The 19236-nt window shown below is 42.2% G+C and overlaps 1 non-coding gene across 1 annotated transcript; it reads right to left on the minus strand.

The window, feature by feature from the left end:
- Nucleotides 1–95: 95 nt before the first annotated feature.
- trnar-ccu (transfer RNA arginine (anticodon CCU)) lies at nt 96–168 on the minus strand. The gene has a single exon. It is a non-coding gene; the product is annotated as a tRNA-Arg (tRNA).
- Between the last annotated feature and the right edge of the window lie 19068 nt (nt 169–19236).

Genomic DNA, 19236 nt, shown 5'->3' on the forward strand with positions numbered 1-19236 from the left:
CACACAAACAGGGTTGGTGAAGGAAGAAGCTCATGTGCAGAATTTCACTTAGAATCAATGACTTTCTTTATAATGAAGAGCTGCAACATTTGAAGCACCTCAGAGGGGACTTGAACCCCCAATCCCTGGCTTAGGAGGCCAGTGCCTTATCCATTAGGCCACTGAGGCTTGACAACTATGTTCACACATGAAAGAGTTGGTGTCATTTAACTCCGACAGGCCACTGACAACAATGACTAAATTCTGCTTCATGGTCACTTTTAAAACCATTGGTACTTTGTGTTTTGAAAAAGCCGCGACCAATAAGTCACTATCAAATCCCAGTCCTTGACTGGTCAATGTTCCACTTTGTAAGATTTGACGCTCATTCAATGGCCGTGCGTCTTGTGCGTGGAGCCCTAAAACGATTATAAAAAAACATGCTTCGCGATGCGTGTTGCAACAGTTTTCAACGACTTAGCCCAAAATGTGCATACAAGTGCGTTGGTACAGGCGTTTCATTGGAAGTGGTCGTGTTCCACTTCTAGGTCTTACAGAACTTGAAAGAGGGATGTACAGCATGCAGTTTTATCCACAACTAGCCCATAGGGGGGCTAACTCTACTTTTTGAACAAACTTTTCACAACGGCACCAAGGCATCCTTACAAATAAAGAGAAAACAATCAGGATACAAACGACATCCAGCCGCACGCACTAAAGGGAAGGGTATGTTGTATCTGCTGGACACTGTCGACAAATACAGCTGAGGTCAAAAACTCTCACCATGCTACTACATACACACCAGGCATGGGATGAATGTGTGTTCCAGAGTCCGTTTGAATGTAGTAGGAGTCTCTACATGCCTTTAGGCTAATGTTCAAATGCATAAAAGTGAATCTGGACAATGGCCATGCTGTTAGTGTGGTATTGTTCACACAATCGCACACATCAGGGGTATGTTTTGATCCAATATTAGCTCATAGTTGGTAGCAACCAATAGTAGTCAATGGTTATCCAGCCAATGCCCTTGAACTGTCAAAAAGCTCCATATGGTGTAAATTTTCTTGCTGTTCTGATATGGAGCAAACATGAACACCACTTCTCTATTTGAACCCACTTTCTTGGCTCTTTGCCATCTTTCATCTCGTAGTCTTACTTAAAGAAGGCTGACATTTCAACTATAGCTTTTCTGTTGTGACTTTTTCCTTTCTTGAAAAGGAGACTGTTTTCTTGATGCTGACTTGTACCTCTTGAGAAAAACGACACAGTTCCTAGTTGAAAAGTTACAGTTAGACAATAGTAGAGACGATGAAGAAAAGGCCAAGAAAAACCACTGACATGAACTACAGACGAAAAGACCTAGTCACATAACAGCGATCAAAGAAACTACAGTGAATGAGAAAAAGGCATTACAAGTTAGGAAGTCAGTGGGATTCTGACCCTTAGAAAATAATTTGAAAAAAAACATAAACATGCCTGTTGTGTAGTGCTCCATTCTGGAGCTCCAAGCTAATGTTAATACGACAGCAGCCTGGGGGGGGGGGGGGGGGGGCTGTAATCTGTTGCCTTAAGGGACAAAGACTTTTGCATATAGCATGAAAAAAATTCAAGCAATGATGATAATTGCTATCACTGTCCCTAAGGATGAGAACAATAGAACTCATTCAATTTCCACTACCATGTCTAGATGAGTGTCAGCTATGTCTGATAACTTGGCCAATTAGCTGGACCGGGATCTTGCAAAGTGCAGGTGGTTAACGTCCAGTGTGATGAGTCTGTGGACGGCAACAGTACAGCATAGCTTTTGGTTTCCACAAGAGAAGAACTCCTGACACATCTGCCCTAACAGACAACTACAAGAGGAGTTGAAATGTATAACACGGTGAAGGAGTTTTTGTGCAGAAAAAGGTACAATTAGAAAAGCTGGTAGCAGTGACTGCAGATGGGACTCCTGCTATGATCAATAGACAAACAGGTTTCATCACTCACTGTAAAGCTGACCCAGACTTTCCAAAATGTCTGCATTACTGCTGCGTCATTCACCAGCAGGCCTTATGTGCAGAAGTGATTGGCTCTGGACATATAATGACTCTTATTCTGAAAATTGTAAACAACCTCAGCTGCAAAGCAAAACAGCACAGGATTTTTAAGGTGCTATTGGAGGAGATGTCTGTTGAATATGGTGAATATGAACATTGTGAATCTGAACTTGCATTCTTGACTGACATTACTGGAAAACTAAACCACTTGATCTGCAAGCTGCAAGACAATGGCAAAACTATTTTTTTTTGACTAGCCTGCCTGAGCCAGTGTTTTTCTTGTGGGGATCTTTTCTGCCAGGGCTTGTCAGCTTGGTCAGTGGATGTTGCTGCAGTTGTCTCCCTTGCTGGGACAGCTGGAGTTAAACACAGCAGCTCACGGCTCTGAAGTGGACCCCGTTGCTGTCCCAGTCTGGATGGGCACTGTGGCGATGTTCCAATGGCCAGGCTGGCTCCTGGTATAAAGAGATTCCCAAATACCATTTCCTAACCGCAGAGCCAAGGATGTGTTTACATGTTTAGGTCAAAAATGTGATGGACAGCTTCATGTTGTCTATTGATGTAAGTTTAAACCTAAACATGCCACCCTGTTATTAATCCAGTTGATATGGTTCTCCATCTGTGTCTAGGTGATAGAAAAGCATTTTTTTTTTATATTTAGAGCTCTAAGCAAACAAACAGTTGTCTATATAAAAGAGCTTTTACAATTGTGCACTTTTAGCAGGTCTCTGAGTTCATGTGACCAATGTATGGTGGATTTTCACAGACCTTGTTTAAAACTGAAGGTGAGAGAGACTTAGAGAAATGGCTTCATTGTTCTGGAGTTCTTTGTTTCATCCACTGAAGAGTAGAATTGGTGATTGATTTTGAAAAGCTGCTGAAAAAAGTATCTTTTTCAAATTGCAATTTCTAACTTGGGTTTTACATTTTGTGTTCCATTTTTTGTGCTTTATTTGGGAAGCATTTGTTATTTGTTTGGTGTTTTTAAGGTTCTGCAAATATACACATCATTTTTTAGAGACATTTGTTATCAGTTGTGTTTGTTGATTTGTAGTTTAATTTCATTGGATGTATAGATGTCGTGTGGGGGGGAGGCTCGAGAGCAGGTAGGACCCAGGCGCAGAGACAGGAGGCAAACGGGTTCAGGGCAAGTGGGTTTATTTAACTAACAAAAAGCGCTGCAGAGCAGGATGACAAAACTAAAACAAAAACTTACTGTGGCATGGCAAGGGACATGGACGCCAGACAAGAAGACGTGATCAACATGAGCAGAAGTTAATGGACCAGCACAGGAGGAAGGCAGAGACAAGACTTATATACAGACAGGGCAGACAAGACACAGGTGAACACGATTAGGGCAGATGGGGACCAAAGGAAGTAAAACTCAAGAAACATGACAAGACAGGAAACCTTTCAAAATAAAACAGGAAACAGAACCAAACAAGACAGAACAAGAACTAAAGCGAAAAACAAGACAACAAACTGAAACCATGACAATAGAAAGGAAAAGAAGTTCAAACATTGATTATAAAAAAGGATATAAGAGATAAAAAAAAAGAAAAAGGAAAAGAAAAAAGATAAAATATTGATTTAATTGCATTTTGAATGAATAAAAAACAATGATTAATAGAATCAGAATCAGAAATCAGAAAAAGTTTTATTGCCAGGTTCAGTAGAGCGCACTTTACAAAACGAGGAATTTGACTTGGTGTATAGTGCAATTAAGAATAAGTTAAAAATTAAGTTAACAACAACAACACACTATATACAGTAGAGTAAGGTGAAGTAAAGTGGGAGCACAGATGGGCTGGGATTGTGGGGCCTGTAAGTGGCACCGACAGTCCTTTGGTGGGCGGGGGGGTCACCTGGGGGAGTTGGGGTACTGTTCAGCAGGCTGACTGCAGTGGGGAAGTAGCTGTTCTTGTGGCGCGAGGTCCTGGTCCTGATGGACCGGAGCCTCTTGCCAGAAGGGAGGGGCCGAAAGAGATTATGTCCTGGATGAGATGGGTCGGCTACAATCCTGGCTGCCCGCCTCCAGGTCCTGGAGATGTGCAGCTCCTGGAGAGACGGGAGGTGGCAGCCGATCACCTTCTCTGCTGAGTGGATGACGCGTTGCAGCTTGGCCTTGTCTCTGGCCGTGGCCGCAGCGAACCAGACTGTGATGGAGGACGTGAGGGTGGATTCGATGATGGCGGTGTAAAAATCTACCAGCATCTTTTCAGGGAGGTGAAACTTCTTCAGCTGCCTCAGGAAGTACATCCTCTGCTGGACCTTCTTAGTGATGGAGCTGATGTTCTGCTCCCACTTGAGGTCCTGGCTGATGATGGTTCCCAGGAAGCAGAAGGACTCCACAGAGGTCACCGGGGAGTCACAGAGGATGACAGGGGGGAGGGGGGCTGGGGCCTTCCTGAAGTCCACTGTCATCTCCACTGTCTTCAGAGCATTAAGCTCCAGGTTGTTAGCGCTGCACTATGACACCAGCCTGGCTATTTCACTCCTGTAGGCCGACTCATCTCCGTCAGAGATGAGGCCGATGAGTGTGGTGTCGTCAGCAAACTTCAGGAGTTTGACAGACAGGTGACCAGCTGTGCAGCTGTTTGTGTACAGGGAGAGTAACAGGGGTGAAAGGACACAGCCCTGGGGGGATCCGGTGCTTGTGGTCCGAGTATCTGAGACGAGCTTCCCCAGCCTCACATACTGCTGTCTGTCCGTCAGGAAGTCTGTGATCCACCTGCAGGTGGAGTCAGGCACATTCATCTTGGAGAGTTTTTAATACTAAAGATGTATGAAAGACATACCGAAAAAATATGTCTTTCAGTGTTTAACTGGCTGTCTTTGGATTATGCATGCCTGAGTAATGGCCATTCTTACTCCTCATCTCTCTGTTCACTGCTTGCTAATTTACATAGCAGGGGTCCCAGCAGGAGGGGGCGGGGCTGTAACACGACTCCTTCAGCAGAGCCAGGCTGAGAGAGGCTTTGACATGTAAGATGTTAGATGTTAGAATGCTAGATGTTAGAATGACCAGTTCATTTTATATCTATGAAAATATTCAGGGAGCTATGGGACATGTTCAGCTATAGGTGTGTGAAAATTGGTGTCGATTGTTGAAACATAAGTTACCATAAAAAAATGTTTGTTTGGAGTCTAGACAGATTTAACACAGGTTTTTGGATGAAAAAGGATTTTTTATAAATCATCTGTTACACTTTTAAGTCTGAAAAAAATATGGAAGGCAGCAAACACAGATCCCTACCGTTTTTAATTTTTTTGTGTTGATATTTGAAAGATAAGTTATGCAAAAAAATAGGTGTTTGCAGTTTTGCCTAAAAAGACGTTTTCGGACCTTTTTGGATGAAATGCTGTCTAAAAGTTCACCTGTAACTTCAATCATTCTGAATTTTTTTAGGAAGCAGTAGCACATAAATGCCTATTAAAGTGTAGTCTTTGGTGCTGATAACCTAAACAGAATTTATGCTAAAAATCTTTGTTCAGTCCAAAATTGCATAGGAAAAACACCTGTATGAAGTTTCTCGTAGACCCTATAGTGCTATCTATCAAAGTTGGAGATTTGTAAGAGGCATCTAACTCTGAAATCTCAACTTCCTGAGACAAACGGCTGATTTGCTATGAAGCTTTGTTTTATGAGTAAGTGCAATTGACCACTTCCTGTTTGGGGGGGCCTTATGAAGGCACCGTCAGATGTACACCCATGAAAAAATGGAAGTTTCATCAAATCTATTTAATTTCAGTGAGATCAGACAAGGAATGTGAACGTGAGAGCAACATTTGTGCATGGCGAGATACCCAACTTCGCCGCTCTGTCACGACCACACCCCCGCGTTGAAAGATTTGTTTTTCATCAGAGTAAACTTCAATGGTTTTTCAACAGGTGGACGTCATTTTGAGGTGTGTTTGCTCATCCTACTTGGAGCAGTGATGCTCCAAGTAAAACATGTCATTTCCTGTTGCCAACAGGTGGCGCTACACCTGTTTCGGATTTTTCCACTGCAGATGTGTTCAAAGTCAGACTACAATCATGCACAACAAATTTGGATCAGATTAGATTATTTATGGCTGAGTAATGGCCATTTTTCTTTTCATGGCGTGATTTCGAAACGACCTCAAATTTTGACGCGCCGCCACGGTCACAAACAACCGTAAAAACTTAAAAGCTTCGCAATTTAAGATCGGACATGTGTTTAGTTTACAAAACCAAAGTTTGGAGTCATTGTTCAAAAATCTCTAGGAGGAGTTCGTTCTAGAACGAGGCCTGCAAATGACCAAAATACAGCAAAAATGACATATTGACACCAATATATCAGACTTCCTGTGCGACTGACAGCTTGGTCCCAAGAGACTTTTTTGTAGGTTTTTATCTGATGAACATGTCCTGTAAAAATCAAGCTTGTATGTTAAAGAACATGGCGGGGCTCTCAAAAACAAACATGGTAGGTGGCGCTATTGAGCCGTTTTTTGTTCACCCATGCAAGTGCTGTGTATCTAAGTTGGAGATATGTAAGAAGCCTCTCATTCTGAAATCTCAGCCTCGTGATACAAACGGCTGATTTTTTATGAATTTTTAATTATCTGACTGCAACGCAATCAACCACTTCCTGTTTGGCACTGGCTTGCGCAGGCACCGTCAGGTGTACACCCATGAAACTTTAGACGATGAGAGAAGACCCTTATGAGTATCTCCTGTTGTAATTTTATGAATGTCGGACAAAGCACAGAGAAAAGATAGGTCAGAATGTGACATAAAATGTATTTGTCAATATCTAGGTGGCGCTATGGAGCTCGTCCAAGATTGTCATATCCATTGGTTCAGAATGGAAGCCTCATCACCTCTATTGAATTTCAGTGAGATTGGACAAGGAATGTGCACGTGAGAGCAACTTTTGTGTGCATGGCGAGACGCCCAACTTCGCCGCTCTGTCACGACCACACCCCCGCATTGAAAGTTATGGCTTTTTATCAGAGTAAACATCAATGGCTTTTCAACAGGTGGACATCATTTTGAGGTGTGTCGGCTCATCCTACTTGGAGCAGTGATGCTCCAAGTAAAACATGTCATTTCCTTTTACCAGCAGGTGGCGCTACACCTGTTCTGGATTTTTCCACTTCTGATGTGGTCAGGGTCAGACTACAATCATGCATATCAATTTTGGATCAGATTGGATTTTGCATGGCTGAGTAATGGCCATTTTTCTTTTCATGGCGTGTTTTCAAAATGACCTCCATTTTCGACGCGCCGCCACGGTCACAAACATCCGTAAAAACTTAAAAGCTTCGCAATTTAACATCAGACATGTGTCTAGTTTACAAAACCAAAGTTTGGAGTCATTATTCACAAATCTCTAGGAGGAGTTCGTTCTAGAGCGAGGCCTGCAAATGTCCAAAATGGAGCAAAAATGACATATTGACCTCAATATATCAGACTTCCTGTGCGAGTGACAGGTGGGTCCTTTCAGACTTTTTTGTAGGTCTCCATCTGAAGAACATGCCCTGTAAAAATCAAGCTTGTACGTTAAAGCGTATGCGGGGCGTCGGGACAAAAGTCACTGTAGGTGGCGCTATCGAGCCGTTTTTCTGCGCCCATGCCAATCTCCTATAAAATACGAAATTTTTCGCGACTCCTGATGTGTGTGCCAAATTTGGTGAGTTTTGGGGTATGTTAAAGGCCTCAAAAAGGCGACTCTTCCGGTAGAATAATAATAATAATTAAAGCTACAAGTAGCATTTAGCGGGCCCGAGCACGTGCGACCGCATGGCACGAGCGACCGCCCCGTGAGCAACGCCCTGCTCGAGCCATTCTCGTCGTTTTTTTTTGTCCATTCTGGAGCTCCAAGCTATTGTTAATACGACAGCAGCCTGGGGGGGGGGGGGGGGGGCTGTAATCTGTTGCCTTAAGGGACAAAGACTTTTGCATATAGCATGAAAAAAATTCAAGCAATGATGATAATTGCTATCACTGTCCCTAAGGATGAGAACAATAGAACTCATTCAATTTCCACTACAATGTCTAGATGAGTGTCAGCTATGTCTGATAACTTGGCCAATTAGCTGGACCGGGATCTTGCAAAGTGCAGGTGGTTAACGTCCAGTGTGATGAGTCTGTGGACGGCAACAGTACAGCATAGCTTTTGGTTTCCACAAGAGAAGAACTCCTGACACATCTGCCCTAACAGACAACTACAAGAGGAGTTGAAATGTATAACACGGTGAAGGAGTTTTTGTGCAGAAAAAGGTACAATTAGAAAAGCTGGTAGCAGTGACTGCAGATGGGACTCCTGCTATGATCAATAGACAAACAGGTTTCATCACTCACTGTAAAGCTGACCCAGACTTTCCAAAATGTCTGCATTACTGCTGCGTCATTCACCAGCAGGCCTTATGTGCAGAAGTGATTGGCTCTGGACATATAATGACTCTTATTCTGAAAATCGTGAACAACCTCAGCTGCAAAGCAAAACAGCACAGGATTTTTAAGGTGCTATTGGAGGAGATGTCTGTTGAATATGGTGAATATGAACATTGTGAATCTGAACTTGCATTCTTGACTGACATTACTGGAAAACTAAACCACTTGATCTGCGAGCTGCAAGACAATGGCAAAACTATTTTTTTTTTGACCAGCCTGCCTTAGCCAGTGTTTTTCTTGTGGGGATCTTTTCTGCCAGGGCTTGTCAGCTTGGTCAGTGGATGTTGCTGCAGTTGTCTCCCTTGCTGGGACAGCTGGAGTTAAACATAGCAGCCTCACGGCTGTGAAGTGGACCCCGTTGCTGTCCCAGTCTGGATGGGCACTGTGGCGATGTTCCAATGGCCAGGCTGGCTCCTGGTATAAAGAGATTCCCAAATACCATTTCCTAACCGCAGAGCCAAGGATGTGTTTACATGTTTAGGTCAAAAATGTGATGGACAGCTTCATGTTGTCTATTGATGTAAGTTTAAACCTAAACATGGCACCCTGTTATTAATCCAGTTGATATGGTTCTCCATCTGTGTCTAGGTGATAGAAAAGCATTTTTTTTATATTTAGAGCTCTAAGCAAACAAACAGTTGTCTATATAAAAGAGCTTTTACAATTGTGCACTTTTAGCAGGTCTCTGAGTTCATGTGACCAATGTATGGTGGATTTTCACAGACCTTGTTTAAAACTGAAGGTGAGAGAGACTTAGAGAAATGGCTTCATTGTTCTGGAGTTCTTTGTTTCATCCACAGAAGAGTAGAATTGGTGATTGATTTTGAAAAGCTGCTGAAAAAAGTATCTTTTTCAAATTGCAATTTCTAACTTGGGTTTTACATTTTGTGTTCCATTTTTTGTGCTTTAATTGGGAAGCATTTGTTATTTGTTTGGTGTTTTTAAGGTTCTGCAAATATACACATCATTTTTTAGAGACATTTGTTATCAGTTGTGTTTGTTGATTTGTAGTTTAATTTCATTGGATGTATAGATGTCGTGTGGGGGGGAGGCTCAAGAGCAGGTAGGACCCAGGCGCAGAGACGGGAGGCAAACGGGTTCAGGGCAAGTGGGTTTATTTAACTAACAAAAAGCGCTGCAGAGCAGGATGACAAAACTAAAAACAAAAACTTACTGTGGCATGGCAAGGGACATGGACGCCAGACAAGAAGACGTGATCAACATGAGCAGAAGTTAATGGACCAGCACAGGAGGAAGGCAGAGACAAGACTTATATACAGACAGGGCAGACAAGACACAGGTGAACACGATTAGGGCAGATGGGGACCAAAGGAAGTAAAACTCAAGAAACATGACAAGACAGGAAACCTTTCAAAATAAAACAGGAAACAGAACCAAACAAGACAGAACAAGAACTAAAGCGAAAAAAAAGACAACAAACTGAAACCATGACAATAGAAAGGAAAAGAAGTTCAAACATTGATTATAAAAAAGGATATAAGAGATAAAAAAAAAGAAAAAGGAAAAGAAAAAAGATAAAATATTGATTTAATTGCATTTTGAATGAATAAAAAACAATGATTAATAGAATCAGAATCAGAAATCAGAAAAAGTTTTATTGCCAGGTTCAGTAGAGCGCACTTTACAAAACGAGGAATTTGACTTGGTGTATAGTGCAATTAAGAATAAGTTAAAAATTAAGTTAACAACAACAACACACTATATATAGTAGAGTAAGGTGAATTAAAGTGGGAGCACAGATGGGCTGGGATGGTGGGGCCTGTAAGTGGCACCGACAGTCCTTTGGTGGGCGGGGGGGGGAGGGGGGGTCACCTGGGGGAGTTGGGGTTCTGTTCAGCAGGCTGGCTGCAGTGGGGAAGAAGCTGTTCTTGTGGCGCGAGGTCCTGGTCCTGATGGACCGGAGCCTCTTGCCAGAAGGGAGGGGCCGAAAGAGATTATGTCCTGGATGAGAGGGGTTGGCTACAATCCTGGCTGCCCGCCTCCAGGTCCTGGAGATGTGCAGCTCCTGGAGAGACGGGAGGTGGCAGCCGATCACCTTCTCTGCTGAGTGGATGACGCGTTGCAGCTGGGCCTTTTCTCTGGCCGTGGCCGCAGCGAACCAGACTGTGATGGAGGACGTGAGGGTGGATTCGATGATGGCGGTGTAAAAGTCTACCAGCATCTTTTCAGGGAGGTGAAACTTCTTCAGCTGCCTCAGGAAGTACATCCTCTGCTGGACCTTCTTAGTGATGGAGCTGATGTTCTGCTCCCACTTGAGGTCCTGGCTGATGATGGTTCCCAGGAAGCAGAAGGACTCCACAGAGGTCACCGGGGAGTCACAGAGGATGACAGGGGGGAGGGGGCTGGGGCCTTCCTGAAGTCCACTGTCATCTCCACTGTCTTCAGAGCATTAAGCTCTAGGTTGTTAGCGCTGCACTATGACACCAGCCTGGCTATTTCACTCCTGTAGGCCGACTCATCTCCGTCAGAGATGAGGCCGATGAGTGTGGTGTCGTCAGCAAACTTCAGGAGTTTGACAGACAGGTGACCAGCTGTGCAGCTGTTTGTGTACAGGGAGAGTAACAGGGGTGAAAGGACACAGCCCTGGGGGGATCCGGTGCTTGTGGTCCGAGTATCTGAGACGAGCTTCCCCAGCCTCACATACTGCTGTCTGTCCGTCAGGAAGTCTGTGATCCACCTGCAGGTGGAGTCAGGCACATTCATCTTGGAGAGTTTTTAATACTAAAGATGTATGAAAGACATACCGAAAAAATATGTCTTTCAGTGTTTAACTGGCTGTCTTTGGATTATGCATGCCTGAATAATGGCCATTCTTACTCCTCATCTCTCTGTTCACTGCTTGCTAATTTACATAGCAGGGGTCCCAGCAGGAGGGGGCGGGGTTGTAACACGACTCCTTCAGCAGAGCCAGGCTGAGAGAGGCTTTGACATGTAAGATGTTAGATGTTAGAATGCCAGATGTTAGAATGACCAGTTCATTTTATATCTATGAAAATATTCAGGTAGCTATGGGACATGTTTAGCTATAGGTCTGTGAAAATTGGTGTCGATTGTTGAAACATAAGTTACCATAAAAAAATGTTTGTTTGGAGTCTAGACAGATTTAACACAGGTTTTTGGATGAAAAAGGATTTTTTATAAATCATCTGTTACACTTTTAAGTCTTAAAAAAATATGGAAGGCAGCAAACACAGATCCCTACCGTTTTTAATTTTTTTGTGCTGATATTTGAAAGATAAGTTATGCAAAAAAATAGGTGTTTGCAGTTTTGCCTAAAAAGACGTTTTCGGACCTTTTTGGATCAAATGTTGTCTAAAAGTTCACCTGTAACTTCAATCATTCTGAATTTTTTTAGGAAAACTAAACCACTTCAACTGTGATCTGCAAGGCAATGGTAAAACTATATTTTTTATGGAACAGCCTGCAGTGTTTCTTGTGGGGATCTTTTCTGCCAGGGCTTGCCGGCTTGGTCGGTGGTTGTTGCTGTTACCAATCCAGTTGATATGGTTCTCCATCTGTGTCTAAGTGATAAAATCAGAATCAGAATCGTTTATTGTCATTGTACATGGGGATACAATGAAATTGCAGCAGCCTTGGAGTGAAGGAGTTACATAAAATAAAAATAAAAATAGAATAGAAAAAGAAATACTGTATTTACAACTCTTAACAAAAAATGAACAATATGGACAGAAACTGTTAAATATTAAATATTTGTGAATAAAATAGAATGGAATTACATGAGTTGCTGTGAGCACAGCTTAATAAATATCAAGTTATTGCACAGTGACCCGGTTAGACAGATATTGCACGCATTGTAGTAAAATTAGAGTGAGGTGTGGTTGGTGGACGTATGTGCATTCCGTATGATAATTGTCTGTGGAAAAAAGCTGTTTCTTAGTCTGTTTGTCCTGGTTCAGATGGACCTGTACCTCCTTCCAGAGGGCAGCAGTTCAAACAGAGGGAAAGCAGAATGGGTGGAGTTAGTGGTGATGCTAGTCACTCTGCTGAGGCAGCGAGACTGGTAAATGTCCTTCAGTGAGGGGAGGGGGCAGCCGATGATCCTCTGCGCTGTCTTTACCATTCTCTGGAGACTCTGCCGTTCTGCTTCAGTGCAGTGGGAAAACCACACTGTGATGCCATAGGACAGAATGCTCTCAATGGTTGAGCGGTAGAACGTTACCAGCAGCTCCTGGCTGACGTCGTTCCTCCTAAGTTTTCTCAGGAAGTGCAGGCGTTGCTGGGCCTTCCTGATGACAGTCATGGTGTTGTTAGACCATGTGAGGTCAGCAGAGATGGTGGTGCCCAGGAGGGTGAAGCTGTGGACCCTCTCCACACAGTTTCCATCGATGTAGAGTGGGGGTGGATCTGTTCTGTTTTTTCTGAAGTCCAGGATGATCTCCTTGGTCTTGGTGGTGTTCAGGATGAGGTTATTAGCCTGACACCACCTTGAGAGTTTCAGGACTTCGTCTCTGTAGGCCGTCTCGTCGTCCCCAGAGATCAGCCCCACCACAGTAGTGTCGTCTGCAAACTTCACCACGGTGTTGCTGGTGTGGGCTGGTCTGCAGTCTGCTGTGTACAGTGTGTACAGCAGAGGACTCAGCACACATCCCTGTGTGGAGCCTGTGCTCAGCGTCCGGGTGGAGGAGAGGTGGGGGTCAAGTTTGACTGTCTGTGGTCTGTTTGTCAGGAAGTCCTTGATCCACGAGCAGGTGAGTGGGTGGAGTCCTAGTTCAGACAGTTTGTTGACCAGAATGTCAGGAATGATTGTGTTAAAGGCTGAGCTATAGTCCACAAAGAGCATCCTGGCGTAGGTGTCTCTGTGTTCCAGGTGGCTCAGCGCAGTGTGGAGGGTGATGGAAATGGCATCATCCGTTGATCTGTTTGCTTTGTAAGCAAACTGGTGGGGGACGAAGATTGGAGGGAGGGAGTCTTTGATGTGTCCCAGGAGCAGCCGCTCCAGACACTTTGTGATGACAGCAGTGAGTGCAACTGGGCGGAAGTCCGTGAGGAAGGCTGTGGATGAGGACTTTTTGGGTATCGGGATGATAGTGGATGACTTCAGGCAAGCAGGGATGAAAGCCTGAGCTAGCGACAGGTTGAAGATTTTTGTGAAGACCTGGGAGAGTTGATCGGCGCAGGCCCGCAGAACCTTTCCGGGAACTCCATCAGGTCCCGCCGCTTTCCTGGGGTTTACCCTGCTGAACATCCGTGCCATCCGTGCCACGTCCATAAAGGCATTGTTTTTATATTTAGAGCTCTAAGCAACCAAACAGTTGTCTATATAAAAGAGCTTTTACAATTGTGCACTTTTAGCAGGCTGAAAAAATTATCTTTTTAAAATTGCCATTTCAAATTTGGGTTTTAAATTTTGTGTTCCATTTTTCTGTGCCTGTATTGGAAGGATTTGTTATTATTTTGTTTAAAAGTGCTACATATTGTATATACACATAATTTATTTAGAGAAATTTGCTATACGTTGTGTTTTTTGGTTTTGTAGTTTAATTTCATTGGATTTATATTAAGGAAAAGAAGTTGCAGCATTGATTAAAAAAGGATAAAAGAGACATTTACTGTCTAAGTCTTATGTTACATCTGTAGAACTGTACTGAGAGTTGGGTTTTGTTTTGGAGCACATTCATATGTTTTGTTTGTAAAAAAAAAAAGATAAAATATTAAGTTAATTGCATTTTACATGACTAGAAAAGCAATGATTATTCATAAAAATCTATGAAAGACATACAAAACAAATGAAAAAGCAGTCTGCCCTCCCTCTTGTGTCTAAACTATTGTCACCTCACTTCTGGGTTAGTTAGCATATAAACAGGCAGCTGGTGTGTGTGTGTGGGGGGGGGGGGGGGGGGGTGAAATTTGACTCCAGCAACAGAGCAGGCTGAGGAACAAGCTGCAGCATGAGGAAAAGACTGAAGCATGTAAGAGGAAATGACATCCTACAGTTGACCAGTTCATTTTATATCTGTAAAGAATATTCAATAAGCATTTAAACATGTTCAGCTATATGCGTGTGAAACTTGGTGTGGATATTTGAAGCATAAGTAATTTTAAAACACACTTGTTTGGAGTCCAGACGGAAAAAGCACAGGTTTTGGGATGAATCAGGATTTTTTTAAAATCATCTGTTTCACCTGGACTTCTGAAAAAAATATGGAAGGCAGCAAACACAGATCCCTACATTTAAAAAAATAAATGGTGTTGATATATGATGATTAAGTTATGAAAAAAAATAGGTGTTTGTAGTTTTGCCTAAAAAGACGTTTTCGGACCTTTTTGGATGAAATGTTGAATAAAAGTTCACCTGTAACTTAAATCATTCTGAATTTTTTTAGGAAGCAGTAGCACATAAATGCCTATGAAAGTTGAATTCTTGGTGCTGATAACCTAAACAGAATTTATGCTAAAAATCTTTGTTCAGTCCAAAATTTCATTAAAAAAATCAAGTGATGAAGTTTCTCGTAGACCCTATAGTGTTACATATCAAAGCTGGAGGTTATTAAAGGCATCTAATTCTGAAATCTCAGCTTCCTGAGACAAACGGCTGATTTATAATAAATTTCTATTATTTGGGTGCACATAATCGACCACTTCCTGTTACGCAGGCACCGTCAGGTGTACACCCATGAAACTTTACATGATGAGAGAGGACCCTTCTGAGTATCTCCAGTTTTAATTTCATGCACATCGGACAAAGCAAAGAGAAAATACAGGGCAGAATGTGCCCAATGCAATAACTAGGTGGCGCTATAGAGCTCGTCCAAGATTGTCATATCCATGGGTTCAGAATAGAAGCTTCATCATATCCATTGAATTTCAGTGAGATTGGACAAGGAATGTGCACGTGAGAGCAACTTTTGTGTGCATAGCGAGATGCCCAACTTTGCCGCTCTGTCACGACCACACCCCCGCATTGAAAGTTATGGTTTTTTGTCAGAGTAAACTTCAATGGCTTTTCAACAGGTGGATGTCATTTTCAGGTGTGTGGGCTCATCCTACTCGGAGTAGTGATGCTCCAAGTAAAACATGTCATTTCCTCTTGCCAGCAGGTGGCGCTACACTTTTTCCAGATTTTTTCACTGCAGATGTGTTCAGAGTCAGACTACAATCATGCACATCAATTTTGGATCAGATTGGATTATGCATGGCTGAGTAATGGCCATTTTTCTTTTCATGGCGTGTTTTCGAAACGACCTCCAATTTTGACGCGCCGCCATGGTCCCAAACTTCCATAAAAACTTAAAAGCTTTGCAATTTAACATCGGACATGTGTCTAGTTTACAAAACCAAAGTTTGGAGTCATTACTCTCAAATCTCTAGGAGGAGTTCGTTCTAGAGCGAGGCCTGCGAATGACCAAAATACAGCAAAAATGACATATTGTCATCAAAATATCAGACTTCCTGTGCGACTGACAGCTTGGTCCCAAGAGACTTTTTTGTAGGTTTCTATCCGATGAACATGCCCTGTTAAAATCAGGTTTGTACTATAAAGCATATGGAGGTGCTCGCGAAAACAAATTTTGCAGGTGGCGCTATCGAGCCATTTTTGTTTACCTATGCCGTTCTCCTATAAAATATGAAATTTTTCGCGACTCCTGATGTGTATACAAAATTTGGTGAGTTTTGGGGTATGTTAAAGGCCTCAAAAAGGCGACTCTTCCGTCGGAAGAAAAAGAATAATAATAATAATAATAATAACTCTAACAGATACAATAGGGTCCTTGCACTCCGTGCTCGGGCCCTAATAATAATAATAATAATAATTAAAGCTACAAGTAGCATTTAGCGGGCCCGAGCACGTGCCACCGCCTGGTACGAGCGACCGCCCCGTGAGCAACGCCCTGCTCGAGCCATTCTCGTTGTTTTTTCTTGTCCATTCTGGAGCTCCAAGATAATGTTAATATGACAGCAGCCTGTGTGGGGGGGGGGGGGGGGGACTGTAATCTGTTTCCTTAAAGGACAAAGACTTATGCATATAGCATGAAAAAAATTCTTAAATCTAAGCCTCGTTTAGACCTGCTCAATTTCTCATCAAGTAGAAGAAAGTTTTTATCAGATTAAGAAACAAGCAATGATGATAATTGCTATCACTGTTCCTAAGAATGAGAACAATAGAACTCATTCAATTTCCACTACAATGTCTAGATGAGTGTCAGCTGTGTCTGATAACTTGGCCAATTAGCTGGACCGGGATCTTGCAAAGTGCAGGTGGTTAACGTCCAGTGTGATGAGTCTGTTGACGGCAACAGTACAGCATAGCCTTTGGTTTCCACAAGAGAAGAACTCCTGACACATCTGCCCTAACAGACAACTACAAGAGGAGTTGAAATGTATAACACGGTGAAGGAGTTTTTGTGCAGAAAAAGGTACCATTAGAAAAGCTGGTAGCAGTGACTGCAGACAGGTTTCATCACTCACTGTAAGCTGTAAAGCTGACCCAGACTTTCCAAAATGTCTGCATTACTGCTGCGTCATTCACCAGTAGGCCTTATGTGCAGAGGTGATTGGCTCTGGACACATAATGACTCCTATTGTGAAAATCATAAAAAAAACCTCAGCTGCAAACCAAAACAGAACAGGATTTTTAAGGTGCTATTGGTGGAGATATCTGCTGAATATGGTGAATATGAATATGGTGAATCTGAACTTGTATTCTTGACTGAAATTACTGGAAAACTAAACCACTTGATCTGCGAGCTGCAAGACATTGGCAAAACTATATTTTTTTATTGACCAGCCTGCCTGAGCCAGTGTTTTTCTTGTGGGGATCTTTTCTGCCAGGTCTTGCCGGCTTGGTCAGTGGATGTTGCTGCAGTTGTCTCCCTTGCTGGGACAGCTGGAGTTAAACATAGCAGCCTCACGGCTGTGAAGTGGACCCCGTTGCTGTCCCAGTCTGGATGGGCACTGTGGTGATGTTCCAATGTTCAGGCTGGCTCCTTGTATGAAGAGATTCCCAAGTACCATTTCCTAACCGCAGAGCCAAGGATGTGTTTACATGTTTAGGTCAAAAATGTGATGAACAGCTTCATGTTGTCTATTGATGTAAGTTTAAACCTAAACATGCCACCCTGTTACTAATCCAGTTGATGTGGTTCTCCACCTGTGTCTAGGTGATAGAAAAGCATTTTTTTATATTTAGAGCTCTAAGCAAACAAACAGTTGTCTATATAAAAGAGCTTTTACAATTGTGCACTTTTAGCAGGTCTCTGAATACATGTGACCAATGTATAATGGATTTTCACAGACTTTGTTTAAAACTGAAGGTGACAGAGACTTTGGAGAAGTGGCTACATTATTCTGGACTTCTTTGTTTCATCCACAGAAGAGTAAAATATGTGATTGATTTTGAAAAGCTGCTGAAAAATGTATCTTTTTAAAATTGCAATTTCTAATTTGGGTTTTACATTTTGTGTTCCATTTTTTGTGATTTTATTAGAAAGATTTGTTATTTATTTGGTGTTTAAAGGTGGTACATATTGTATATACACAATCTTCTTAGAGACATTTGCTATATGTTGTGTTTGTTGTCATTGTAGTTTAATTTTATTGGATGTATTGAAAGGAAATGAAAAGAAGTTGCAGCATTGATTAAAAAAAGCATAAAAGAGACATTTACTGTCTGATGTTACATCTGTAGGAGTGTACTGAGGCTGGGTTTTGTTTTGGAGCACATTCATATGTTTTGTTTGTAAAAAAAAAAAAAAAAAAGATAAAATATAAAGTTAATTGTATTTTGGATGAATAAAAAAGCAATGATTAGTGCTAAGGATGTATAAAAGACAAACAAAACAAAGGAAATTGCTGTAATTTAGTGTTGAACTAGGCTTTCTAACTGTTCTACTTTCTGTCTGCCACTCCTGGCTAATTTACATGTGAGCACACAGCCGGGGGTTGGGGGGGGGGGGGGGGGGGGCTAACTCCACTCCTGCAGCAGGGGAGACTGATGAAAAGCTTGAGGATGTAAGATTGAATAAATAAAATCCTAGAGTTGACCAGTTCATTTTATAAATGTAAATATTTTTTATTTTGGTGCTGATAAACTAAACAGAAGTTATGATAAAAATATTTGCTTGAGTCAAAATGTCCAAAAATTTGCTTTCAGCACAATAGGGTGATTAAGGTGGTTAAATGTTTCTCGTACGTATAGTGCTGCTTTTCAAACATGGAGCTTTGTAGGACGCATCTAATTCTGAAATCTCAGCTTCCTGAGACAAACGGCTGATTTCCTATGAAGCTTGATTATATGATCATGCTTCATGATCATTTATGAACATATATAGCTCGTCCAAAATTGTCATATCCATGGGTTCAGAATGGAAGTTTCATCAAATCTATTTAATTTCAGTGAGATCAGACAAGGAATGTGAACGTGAGAGCAACATTTGTGCATGGCGAGATACCCAACTTCGCCGCTCTGTCACGACCACACCCCCGCGTTGAAAGATTTGTTTTTCATCAGAGTAAACTTCAATGGTTTTTCAACAGGTGGACGTCATTTTGAGGTGTGTTTGCTCATCCTACTTGGAGCAGTGATGCTCCAAGTAAAACATGTCATTTCCTGTTGCCAACAGGTGGCGCTACACCTGTTTCGGATTTTTCCACTGCAGATGTGTTCAAAGTCAGACTACAATCATGCACAACAAATTTGGATCAGATTAGATTATTTATGGCTGAGTAATGGCCATTTTTCTTTTCATGGCGTGATTTCGAAACGACCTCAAATTTTGACGCGCCGCCACGGTCACAAACAACCGTAAAAACTTA

Source organism: Oryzias latipes, chromosome 23 (genome assembly GCF_053564925.1).
Source record: "Oryzias latipes strain Hd-rR chromosome 23, Olatipes_Hd-rR_3.1".
In the NCBI taxonomy this organism is placed as follows: domain Eukaryota; kingdom Metazoa; phylum Chordata; class Actinopteri; order Beloniformes; family Adrianichthyidae; genus Oryzias; species Oryzias latipes.